We start from the raw sequence: 12,025 nt of genomic DNA, 5'->3' as shown, positions 1-12,025 counted from the left end.
TGGCTGTCCATCAGTACACATATCAGCACGTTGGTCCTTCCACTCAGCACGCTGACCCTTCCCGTGGACTGTTCGGGTGATTTTGGCCCACGTGGGCTGTCTGTTCAGTACACACAGGACATCCGTGGGTGTCCGCCAGCACACATATGACGTCCGTGGTTGTCCGTGTGTGTCCGTGTGTGTCCGTCTGTGTCCGTCAGCACACACAGGACGTATGTGGCCGTCCATCAGTACACATATCAGAACGTTGGTCCTTGGACTCAGCACGCTGGCCCTTACCATGGAATGTTCGGGTGATTTTGGCCCACGTGGGCTGTCTATTCATTACACACAGGACGTCCGGGGGTGTCCATCAGCACACACAGGACGTCCTTGTGTGTTCGTCAGCACACACAGGACGTCTGTGGCGGTCCGTGTGTGTCTGTGTGTGTCCGTCAGCACACACATGACGTCCGTGGCTGTCCATCAGTACACATATCAGCACGATGGTCCTTGGACTCAGCATGCTGACCTTTCCCGTGGACTTTTCGGGTGATTTTGGCCCACGTGGGCTGTTTGTTCAGTACACACAGGATGTCCGTGGGTGTCCCCTAGAAGAGACAGGACGTCAGTGGCTGTCCGTGTGTGTCCGTGTGTGTCTGTGGGTGTCCGCCAACACACACAGGACGTCTATGGCTGTCCATGGCTGTCCGTCAGCACACACAGGACGTCCGTGTGTGTCCGTCAGCACACACAGGACATCCGTGTGTGTTTGTGTGTGTCCGTCAGAGCACACAGGACGTTCGTGGCTGTCCATCAGTACACATATCAGTACGCTGGTCCTTGGACTCAGCACGCTGGCACTTCCCGTGGACTGTTTGGGTGATTTTGGCCCACGTGGGCTGTCTGTTCAGTACACACAGGACGTCCGTGGGTGTCCGCCAGCACACACAGGATGTCTGTGGCTGTCTATGGCTGTCTATGGCTGTCCATCAGCGCACACAGCACGTCCGTGGCGGTTCGTGTGTGTCCTTGTGTTTTCGTGTTTGTCCGTCAGCACACACAGGACGTCTGTGGCTGTCCATCAGTACACATATCAGAACGCTGGTCCTTGGACTCAGCACGCTGGCCCTTACCGTGGAATGTTCGGGTGATTTTGGCCCACGTGGGCAGTCTGTTCAGTACACACATGACGTCCGGGGGTTTCCGTCAGCACACCCATATCGTCCTTGTGTGTCCGTCAGCACACACAGGACGTCTGTCGCTGTCCGTGTATGTCCGTGTGTGTCCGTCAGCACACACAGGACGTCTGTGGCTGTCCATCAGTACACATATCAGCACGATGGTCCTTGGACTCAGCACGCTGACCCTTCCCGTGGACTTGTCGGGTGATTTTGGCCCACGTGGGCTGTTTGTTCAGTACACATTGGACGTTCGTGGGTGTCCGCCAGAACATACAGGACGTCCGTGGCTGTCCGTGTGTGTTCATCTGTGTCCGTCAGCACACACAGGACATCCGTGGCTGTCTATCAGTACACATATCAGCACGTTGGTCGTTGGACTCAGCACGCTGGCCCTTCCGTGGACTGTTCGGGTGATTTTGGCCCATGTGGACGGTTTGTTCAGTACACACAGGACGTCTGTGGGTGTCCAGCTGTTCACTCTACTAGTGAATTCATCAGTTGGTCAAGCTAAACCTGTAGCTACGGCTACACCTATTGCTACGGGTCCAGTTGTGGACGCGGTTGAGGTGATCGAGATCGATTGACCGGAAAGGTTTGTAAAGAAGGTTGACTATCTGAGTTTGCTTCAACATCTATCCAGATTGGGTACGAAGCAATTCTCAGGTAGCACCAACCCTGTTGTGGAAGATGAGTGGAGGAGTAGGCTGGTCTGAAACTTCCAATCAACTCGCTGTCCAGAGGATTACAGGCGAGACATTGCGGTTCACTTCCTCGAAGGGGACGCGCATAATTGGTGGCTTGCAGTGGACAAGCGCACCAATGGAAGTCTCACAAGTTTTGCGGATTTTGAAGTTGAATTCAACCGCAAATACTTTCCTGCTGAGGCTTGGGATCGCCTGGAAGCTAAGTTTCTAGATTTGGTCCAAGGCCGCAAGACAGTACGGGAGTACGAAGAAGAGTTCAAGCCAAGGAGCCGTGAAGGCTCGGTAAATGAGAGGCTATGTAACGTGTTGTTAGATGATGCTAGGGATGAACTAGTGACTGTCTCTGAAACGATTAAGAAATTGTGTATCGGATCTCATGTTTCTAAGTAATACATTTTATACACATTTATATTCCGCTGTGCTATCTGTTCAATTGTTTTAGAACCTCAGATTCCAACATGACATAGTAAATGAAAGACTTGAAATGAATCAAACAAGCAAAGGATTGATTATATAGCAGACTGGTCCAGTTTTGTTGAGAGGCCGGATTCGGGTGTTACACGTAACCCAGCTTCCAGTTCATCTCGAATCGGCAGTTCTGCGTACCAAAAATGGCCCACTTGGAGCTCTCGATTCCGTGGGATGGGTCAACAAAGCCGCCACCCCGCCCTACCTATTTAAATTTTGAGAATAGGTCGAGGACATTGCATCCCTGATGCCTCTAATCATTGGCTTTACCCGATAGAACTCGTTTCCTAGCTCCAACAATCCTGAGGGAAACTTCGGAGGGAACCAGCCATTAAATGGTTTGATTAGTCTTTCGCCCCTATACCCAAGTCAGACGAACGATTTGCACGTCAGTATCGCTGCGGGCCTTCACCAGAGTTTCCTCTAGCTTCGCCTGGCTCAGGCATAGTTCACCATCTTTCGGGTCCCGACATGCATGCTCACACTCAAACCCTTCTCAGAAGATCAAGGTCGGTCGGTTGTGCACCTGTGAGGGATCCAGCCAATCTGCTTCCTTGCGCCTTACAGGTTTACTCATCCGTTGACTCGCACACATGGCAGACTCCTTGTTCTGTGTTTCAAGATGGGTCGAATGGGGAGCCCACAGCCCGACACCTTGAGCACGCAGATGCCGAGGCACGCCGTGAGGCGTGTGCTGCAGACCACGATTTAGGCAGCAACGTCTCTGCGGGCATAACAAAAGCCCGGGCTTAGGTCACCACCTTAATCTGTGTTGGTCCACGGCCCGAATCTATCAGCAAACCGGATTGCTCCATTCTGCATCTAACCGGGACGAATCGCCGGCCCCCATCCGCTTCCCTCCCGACAATTTCAAGCACTCTTTGACTCTCTTTTGAAAGTCCATTTCATCTTTACCTCGCGGTACTTGTTCACTATCGGTCTCTTGCCCATATTTAGCCTTGGACGGAATTTACCGCTCGATTGGGGCTGCATTCCCAAACAACCCGACTCGTAGACAGCGCCTCGGGTGCGACAGGGTCCGGGCACGACAGGACTCTCACCCTCTCTGGCGCCCCTTTCCAGGGAACTTGGGCCTGGTCCGTCGCTGAGGACGCTTCTCCAGACTACAATTCGAACGCCAAAGACGTCCGATTTTCAAGCTGGGCTTTTCCCGGTTCGCTCGCCGTTACTAAGGGAATCCTTGTTAGTTTCTTTTCCTCGGCTTATTGATATGCTTAAACTCAGCGGGTCATCCAGCCTGACCTGGGGTCGCGTTGAGGACTTTGGGTCATCAAGACCTTTTGGACCGGATCGTCTGACTATAGGACGAGAATTGAATTCACCAGCGCATGTCAAGACGCTCCTGGCATCCTTAGTTCGGATTTTGGCCAACCGCGTGCGGTATCACACGGGAAATCAGCTTCGTCCCATATCATCGAGAGGATGGGGGGACGACGATTTGTGACACCCAGGTAGACGTGCCCTCGGCTAGAAGGCTTGGGGTGCAACTTCCGTTCAAAGACTTGATGGTTCACGGGATTCTACAATTCACACCAAGTATCGCATTTTGCTACATTCTTCATCGATGCGAGAGCCGAGATATCCATTGCCAAGAGTCATTTTAGAATTTACATTGCAGCACTGCTTCCGAACAAACACCGTCTCCGGGGTGGAGAAAGCAGGCTGTTTAGTTGCTTTTTCCTTGACACTTTTCGTGCTGGGTTTGGTGATATCTGGAAGCTATGCGTACGATCCAACCATAACGGACGTCTTGGGCATGGATGAACGCATAACCAAGGATTCTGTAGGCACAATAAGAAACTGGCCTACCGAGAGTGATGTTTCCAGGGTACGACAATGATCCTTCTGCAGGTTCACCTACGGAAACCTTGTTACGACTTCTCCTTCCTCTAAATGATAAGGTTTAGTGGACTTCTCGTGACGTCGCAGACGGAGAACCACCCACGTCGCCACGATCCGAACACTTCACCGGATCATTCAATCGGTAGGAGCGACGGGCGGTGTGTACAAAGGGCAGGGACGTAGTCAACGCGAGCTGATGACTCGCGCTCACTAGGAATTCCTCGTTGAAGACCAAAAGTTGCAATGATCTATCGCCATCACGATGAAATTTTAAAGATTACCCGGGCCTTTCGGCCAAGGTGTGAACTCCTTGAATATATCAGTGTAGCGCGCGTGCGGCCCAGAACATCTAAGGGAATCACAGATCTGTTATTGCCTCAAACTTCCGTGGCCTAAACGGCCATAGTCCCTCTAAGAAGCCGGCTTTGAAGGGATGCCTCCACGTAGCTAGTTAGCAGGCTGATGTCTCGTTCGTCAACGAAATTAACCAGAAAAATTGCTCCACCAACTAAGAACGGCCATGCACCACCACCCGTAGAATCAAGAAAGAGCTCTCACTCTGTCAATCCTTACTATGTATGAACCTGGTAAGTTTCCCCGTGTTGAATCAAATTAAGCCGCAGGCTGCACTCCTGGTGGTGCCCTTCCGTTGATTCCTTTAAGTTTCATCCTTGCGACCATACTCCCCCCGGAACCCAAAAACTTTGATTTCTCATAAGGTGCCACCGGAGTCCTAAAAGCAACATCCGCTGATCCCTGGTCGGCATCGTTTATGGTTGAGACTAGGACGGTATCTGAACGTCTTCGAGCCCCCAACTTTCTTTCTTGATGAATGAAAACATCCTTGGTAAATGCTTTCGCAGTTGTTTGTCTTTCATAAATCCAAGAATTTCATCTCTGACTATGAAATACGAATGCCCCCGACTGTAACACCCCAGAACCGTCCTAGACATATGGTCGATCAACCGGCCAACAATCAAACAAGAACATGACCGATCGACCGTCGAACACCCAGGGTTGGAGATGATTGAGCCAACCGGCCAGCCAACAATCAAGCAAGAACATGACTGACCGTCCAACCCAACACCATGGTCCAGAAGCGCTACGTGACGGGCTAGGGACGATCCAGTCAGAGTCACAAAATTTACTCCACGACCTAGAACAGTTCATCCACTAACTCGTCCCGCTGCGTCAAGGCACAAGGCTTTGCAACCCGTACCTAGAGTTAGCGTTTTCTGTTAGATCGAGGCCTAAGGCTTTTCAACCCGTACTATGACCTAACGTTGTGTTAGACCGGACAAGTCAAATATCAGAGTACTCATGAAGCGCATATAAAACAATTACTTTATTGATTCAAGAAATATCCATACATTGATATAATTCGAGACCGGTCCCGGCCTAATGCCAAAACGAGTCAACTAAACACAAATCCACAATACCGTTTACAAAAGGCATGAAAATCTACATCGGCGGTCCTAACGTCCAGCACCCTGTTATCCGATCATCCTTACCTAAGCTACCTGCAAAAAGGACAACAGAGTTGGATGAGTAACCTAATGTTACTCAGTGAATTATGATCCCCAACTAACAAATACAACCCCTTGCTATCCCACCCCAAACAATCTAAAGCGAGAGGTTCACCTAACAACAAATCAATCCAATTCAATAGATAACCAATATCAGAAATACGGAGCAGATAATAATAACTATATAACAAATGATATGAAATCATAACCGCTAATAACTAGCTAACCACTTAACCTCAAACTCAACTAAATCAAGGGTTCAACAACCCTCTACAGTAACTACACTATAACTAGGGCCCTTGTGACTTAGTGTTCCTCCTCTATCTTCGGGAATATCCTACCTCCCTACTACAAAGGCCAGAAGAAGGAACTTTCAACCAAACGCGGCCCACAGTTCATTCGGGTCACCGCACGACAGCCCCAGTACGTTTGGGCCACTGCCGATTGTCACACGACGGTTACGGCCCACAGTACGTTCGGGTCACCGCAAGACATCCCACAGTACGTTCGGGTCACTGCCGGTCACTACCCCATCGTGCAACCACTCCACCATAGGCCATGACCCCATCTCTCTGAGTGTTCTCGATCCAGCGAATAAGGGGTTTCCTTAAACCTTCTGGGTACGCGGTTGAGGAAACACTAATCCACCTCAAACATGCCTAGCATGGTGGGTTACAGACAAGCTATATGGCATCACACTCTAACTCTACAACACTAACAACAACATCATCACTAAACAAATCAACCAGTTAGTCACTCCCTTACCAAGAGCTGACTAACCTCAATCAACAAGCATTAATTAATAAGCAAACATTCAGCATTCGCTAACTAACCAATCAACCTAACCATTAGCATGCTACTACGGTTCCCAAGCAATAACTATGCATGCTATCAACTCAATCAACTAATGCTCAACTATTAACTAATCAAACCGTTACTCAGTTAGAGCCGGCCTCCTGCCATGATCCAACTTCCAAGTAATGGGAACCTGCATGAAAACAAGTCAGCAATCAATTGATTATAACTCACAGTGTTCTTTGCCGATAAGCAGCGGATTGATCAGAGAAGACTTGGCCAAAACCCAATGGACGACTTGACTGAACTGGACAGGACTGATCTTGACTTGGACAAAACCTCTGCTTCACCATGTAAACACTAACAGGTCTGGACGGACTGATCTGGACTCGGACAGAACCTCCTCTAGCTTCTGGACAGTTCTTCGGCCTTCTCGGCGGAATATCGCTGATACGAAGTTTCGCGGAAAACTTCGTGCTGAAGAAACGTCATTCTTCACAAACGTCGAGCTTCTAAACCGTCGTGCTTCCAAAAATGTGATGCATCCAAAACGTCCGTCTGAACAATCTAAGACATCTTCTAACTATGGTCGAGCAACTTATTCGACTCATAGTTCCCTCGGGATCAATTCTTCGACCACCTCGTTCTTCGAAATTTGCCGATCGATTTTTACCGCCCGCGGTTTGACCACCAAGTTGATGTTCGACCAGTCTTCTCTTTTCTTCGAATCATGTCAAGTTTTATGTGATCAAAACTCAACATTCCTCCTGATACTTAGACTCCCAAATGCTCGGCTCCAGATTCTATTTTTTCTCTCTCGACCATTCTCTCTCTTTTTTTTTTTTTTAACGGGTTTCTACACTGACTGTCCCTGTTAATCATTACTCTGATCCCGAAGGCCAACATAATAGGATCGAAATCCTATGATGTTATCCCATGCTAATGTATACATAGCGTAGGCTTGGTTTGAGCACTCTAATTTCATCAAAGTAACAGCACCGGAGGCACGACCCAGCCAGGTAAGGCCAGGAGCATATCGCCGACAGAAGAGACAAGCCGACTGGTGCTCACCAAAGGCGGACCGGGCGACCCATCCCAAGGTTCAACTACGAGCTTTTTAACTGCAACAACTTAAATATACGCTATTGGAGCTGGAATTACCTCGGCTGCTGGCACAAGACTTGCCCTCCAATTGATCCTCGTTAAGAGATTTAGATTGTACTCATTCCAATTACCAGACTCAAAGATCCCGGTATTGTTATTTATTGTCACTACCTCCCCGTGTCAGGATTGGGTAATTTGCGCGCCTGCTGCCTTCCTCGGATGTGGTAGCCGTTTCTCAGGCTCCCTCTCCAGAATCGAACCCTAATTCTCCGTCACCCGTTACCACCATGGTAGGCCACTATCCTACCATCAAAAGTTCATAGGGCAGAAATTTGAATGATGCGTCGCCAGCACTAAGGCCATGCGATCCGTCGAGTTATCATGAATCATCAGAGAAATGGGCAGAGCCAGCGTCGACCTTTTATCTAATAAATGCATCCCTTCCAGAAGTTGGGGTTTGTTGCACGTATTAGCTCTAGAATTACTACGGTTATCCGAGTAGTAGTTACCATCAAACAAACTATAACTGATTAAGTGAGCCCTTCGCAGTTTCACAGTCTGAATTCGTTCATACTTACACATGCATGGCTTAATCTTTGAGACAAGCATATGATTACTGGCAGGATCAACCAGGTAGCATTCATAAATCAGGGCAAGACCACGTCATATTCCCGCAAACACATGGAATGTGCGAACAGACACAGACTTGACCGTCATCTTTTGTCCAGAGACAAACGTGCTTAGCGGGAAAGAATTTCTTCGAGTCACCGCCATAATATTTTTGCAACCGAGATCTCAGCAAACAGCATATTCACCTTTGCGAACAATGCATAAATTATGCAAAGACGCAAGGATCACAAGTGCCGGCTTATGTGTTCACGACTTCCCCACTGAAGGAGATGCCGCAAACAACATTTTAAGCAAGCATAAAACTATGCTTGTGAAGAAACTGAGGAGGATAGTTGGTCTGTAGTTGGGTGCGCGAGCACAGAGCCTACACACACTAGCTATCCAATCACCACTCATACGCCGAATGTTCATTTTCCTCGCTAACATCAATCTTTCCAACCACTCTTGAGATGTAATCAAAAGAGCAACTGGAAGACGGATGGAACCCGGCCAAGACCACACAAGAGCAAAAATTTGAAGTTAGGGGCAAAACGGTTCGCCTGAAAATTCGCCGGAAAAGTTTCCAGAAAATTCACCGGAGACAATCCGGCCTTCGACCTAAACCCAGCCATCGATAGTGTTGGACCGAGCAGTCCAACACTACATACCCCTTCAGGTACTGAGGGCAGGCTCAGAAGAGTGCCTACCCCTTATACAGACAAAACACTTTTTTCAGTCTGTCACCAGTCGACATTGGTTGTGTTCCGGGAGTATTTTTAATGTAAAAAACAAAATACTTCGAATTTGAATCTGATTTTTTGCATGCTCCACAAGAATAGTTAAAACTATTTTCTCGTAAATGTTCATGATTTTCTTTTGCTTCTAATCCTGATGGTATGTATACTGATGGACAGCCATGAATGTCCTGTGTGCGCTGACGGACACACACGGACGTCCTGTGTGTGTTGACGGACACCCACGGACGTCCTGTGTGTACTGAGCGGACAGCCCAGGTGGGCCAAAATCACCTGAACAGTCCACGGGAAGGGCCAGCATGCTGAATCCAAGGACCAGAGTGCTGATATGTGTACTGATGGACAGCCACAGACGTCCTGTGTGTGATGACGGACACACACGGACAGCCACAGATGTCCTGTGTGTGCTGTTGGACAGGCACGGACAGCCACAAACGTCCTGTGTGTGCTGGCGGACACCCACGGACATCCTGTTTGTACTGAACAGACATCCCACGTGGGCCAAAATCACCCAAACAGTTCACGGGAAGGGCCAGCGTGCTGAGTCCAAGGACCAACGTGCTGATATGTGTACTGATGGATAGCCACAGACGTCATGTGTCTGCTGACGAACAAAGACGGACACACACTGACAGCCACAGACGTCCTGTGTGTGCTTGCGGACACACATAGACGTCCTGTGTGTACTGAACAGACAGCCCACGTGGGCCAAAATCACCCACGGACAGCCAAAATCACCAGAGAAGCCAAAAATTCAAAAATTAATATTTTTGAAGAAAGTTTTCTGAAAGGAAACATCAAAAATATGTCAACAAAGAGTTTAGGATGTCAAGTGTTGATCAAAAGTTGCTGTAGACATCCGTTTAGACCACGACGAACCCCAAAATTTGTAGCATGCAAAAGACAAAACTCCGACTTGGTTGTACTGTGACCATGGTCCTCACTCAGACATGGTCAACTTCAGCTCTGCCATCTTGGCCGGAGCCAAAGAAACGGACTCTAGGACAGCGGTGCTATCATTGGTTCCAGTTCAATCATAAATGGATCCGACCTATCAGAGGGGACACTCTATAGCGGACATAACACATCTAGGAACTCAGACACCAACGAATCCCCGCCTGGGTCTAACAGAAAACCACAACTGTCAGGCTCTGTAGTTGTAATTGTAGCCAAAAAGGCTGACAACACTGTTCCAGCATCTAAATCGCTCGAACTGCTGAAACCACTACTTCTCATGAGCCGGATACAGACCTTGGTACTCTATCGGGTACAGCCCAGACTCCAATTGCACATGACCCTTATGGCAATCGAGAGTGGCCCGATACTTTCCCAACCAGTCCATACGTAAGATCACTTCTTGATTCATTAGGTGGACACATACCAGATTCACAGGGAAGACCTTTCCCTGGATCTGCACTGGGATATTCGACATGAGACCTAGTGAGTTCCTGGCTTTCCCACCGGCTGCCCTCACTATCCCAAAATTATCAACAGCGTACAGACATAACAGACCCTTTCCGACCAGTCCCAGACTCACAAAACCTATGCGTAGCCCCTGCATCGGAAAGTACGTGGGTTTTTACCCCACCGACCATAAGGGTTCCTATCAGAGACCCCTCATCAGAATCCCCTAGACAATTCTAGGTTCCAGACCAAGCATTTCTGCTTGAGGGCCCTAGCAGATATGAACTCGTTTAGGTAAGCCAACCCTGGTCCATCTCTGGACTCGATTGCATAGCACCTTGGTCCATCTGCTAGGTCACTCACCATACTGGTCGAGCCCTATACGATCCCATATGGATCCTTAAGGCGTAATGCGTATCTCTGTTGAGTCCTGGTAGACTTCTGCAAATCCCTAAGAGACCAAGCTTTAGTGGACTGCCTTGTTCCCCAGGCCACTCAACCGTAAACATAAACTACCTGAGACTGATTCACAACATCTTGTTGTAATCATATACCACTGTCTTATGGAAAATACTTTAGTCATGACCATACCATGAAGGATGTCCCATAACATCCCTCAATGCATTGCCAATAACTTCAATACTTCCACTTCCAGTGGGTACCTAGATGAGTAGGATTTCGGTTTGATCACACATTTGGAAAACGTCCCATACCATTCTCCAAATCGTCTCTACTATGCGAATATGCACACCTTTCACAACAGCAATTATAATATCCTCAATCCCCATCATACTAAGATACTTAACATCATGTTCTTCCAATGATTGGAATGAACACCCTGAGTTTCCTTATTCTTTCTTTGGACGGATTCAGATTGGAATAGATTTATTCCATCCAACTAGATCTAAGGAAACCTACCTTGACTTATACCGAGTCCTAGCTGATCCATCTGATCACAAGTCCAGTCGTGTACTGGTCATGTAGTGTCTCCTTTGAGTCAGATTTAACATTGCATATGCTTTACTTATTATGAATGGCCATCAAGGGATAACACTTAACTTCAGTAGAGTGCTGCACGTTTATTTCAACCTATGCCACTCTCTGGTCCATGTTACTTCCCTTGTCCAGGTAGTCCATAAACAAGTTTTGCATTTCTTCCATCCCTTCCAACCCGTCTATTACTTCTAAATAACTAGATCGACCAACCTTTCTGTTTTTAGGATCTTGCCCTTGGAAAATGTTTCTTGGCTAAGCCGGTTCATCTTAGAACTCCCACATTCACAAGCATGATACCCTAGCTTACCTCAACTCTTTCTTGGCTCACCCCAACTAAGGTTTCATAGTCATCATATTTTTCAGAAATAATTATAGTTTGGAAACCAACATCTTAGAGCGTTGTCCTAAACAGGATCGACCTGGCTCTGATACCAACTTGTAACACCCCGATCCAGCCGACTAAGCCGTGGTCGAAGTCTTACGTCGCTCGGTCCACTTCCTGGCCGAACCTCTTAATTTTTGCCCTTTTATTTATAATATCGCCTAAAGGCGACGGCTAACTTATATATTAGCTAAAGACTTTCCTAGTCATTAATAGCTTAGATCCATTCAACAGATACGCAGCGGATTATTCTCAA

At 48.0% G+C, this 12,025-nt stretch overlaps 1 non-coding gene across 1 annotated transcript; it reads right to left on the bottom strand.

Moving 5' to 3' along the window:
• Positions 1-3,797: 3,797 nt before the first annotated feature.
• Positions 3,798-3,953, bottom strand: LOC117130515. The gene has a single exon (XR_004453881.1). It is a non-coding gene; the product is annotated as a 5.8S ribosomal RNA (ribosomal RNA).
• Positions 3,954-12,025: the final 8,072 nt, after the last annotated feature.

This window comes from Brassica rapa, unplaced genomic scaffold (assembly GCF_000309985.2).
Source record: "Brassica rapa cultivar Chiifu-401-42 unplaced genomic scaffold, CAAS_Brap_v3.01 Scaffold0523, whole genome shotgun sequence".
NCBI lineage: Eukaryota > Viridiplantae > Streptophyta > Magnoliopsida > Brassicales > Brassicaceae > Brassica > Brassica rapa.
This window is presented reverse-complemented; position numbering and strand designations above follow the sequence as displayed.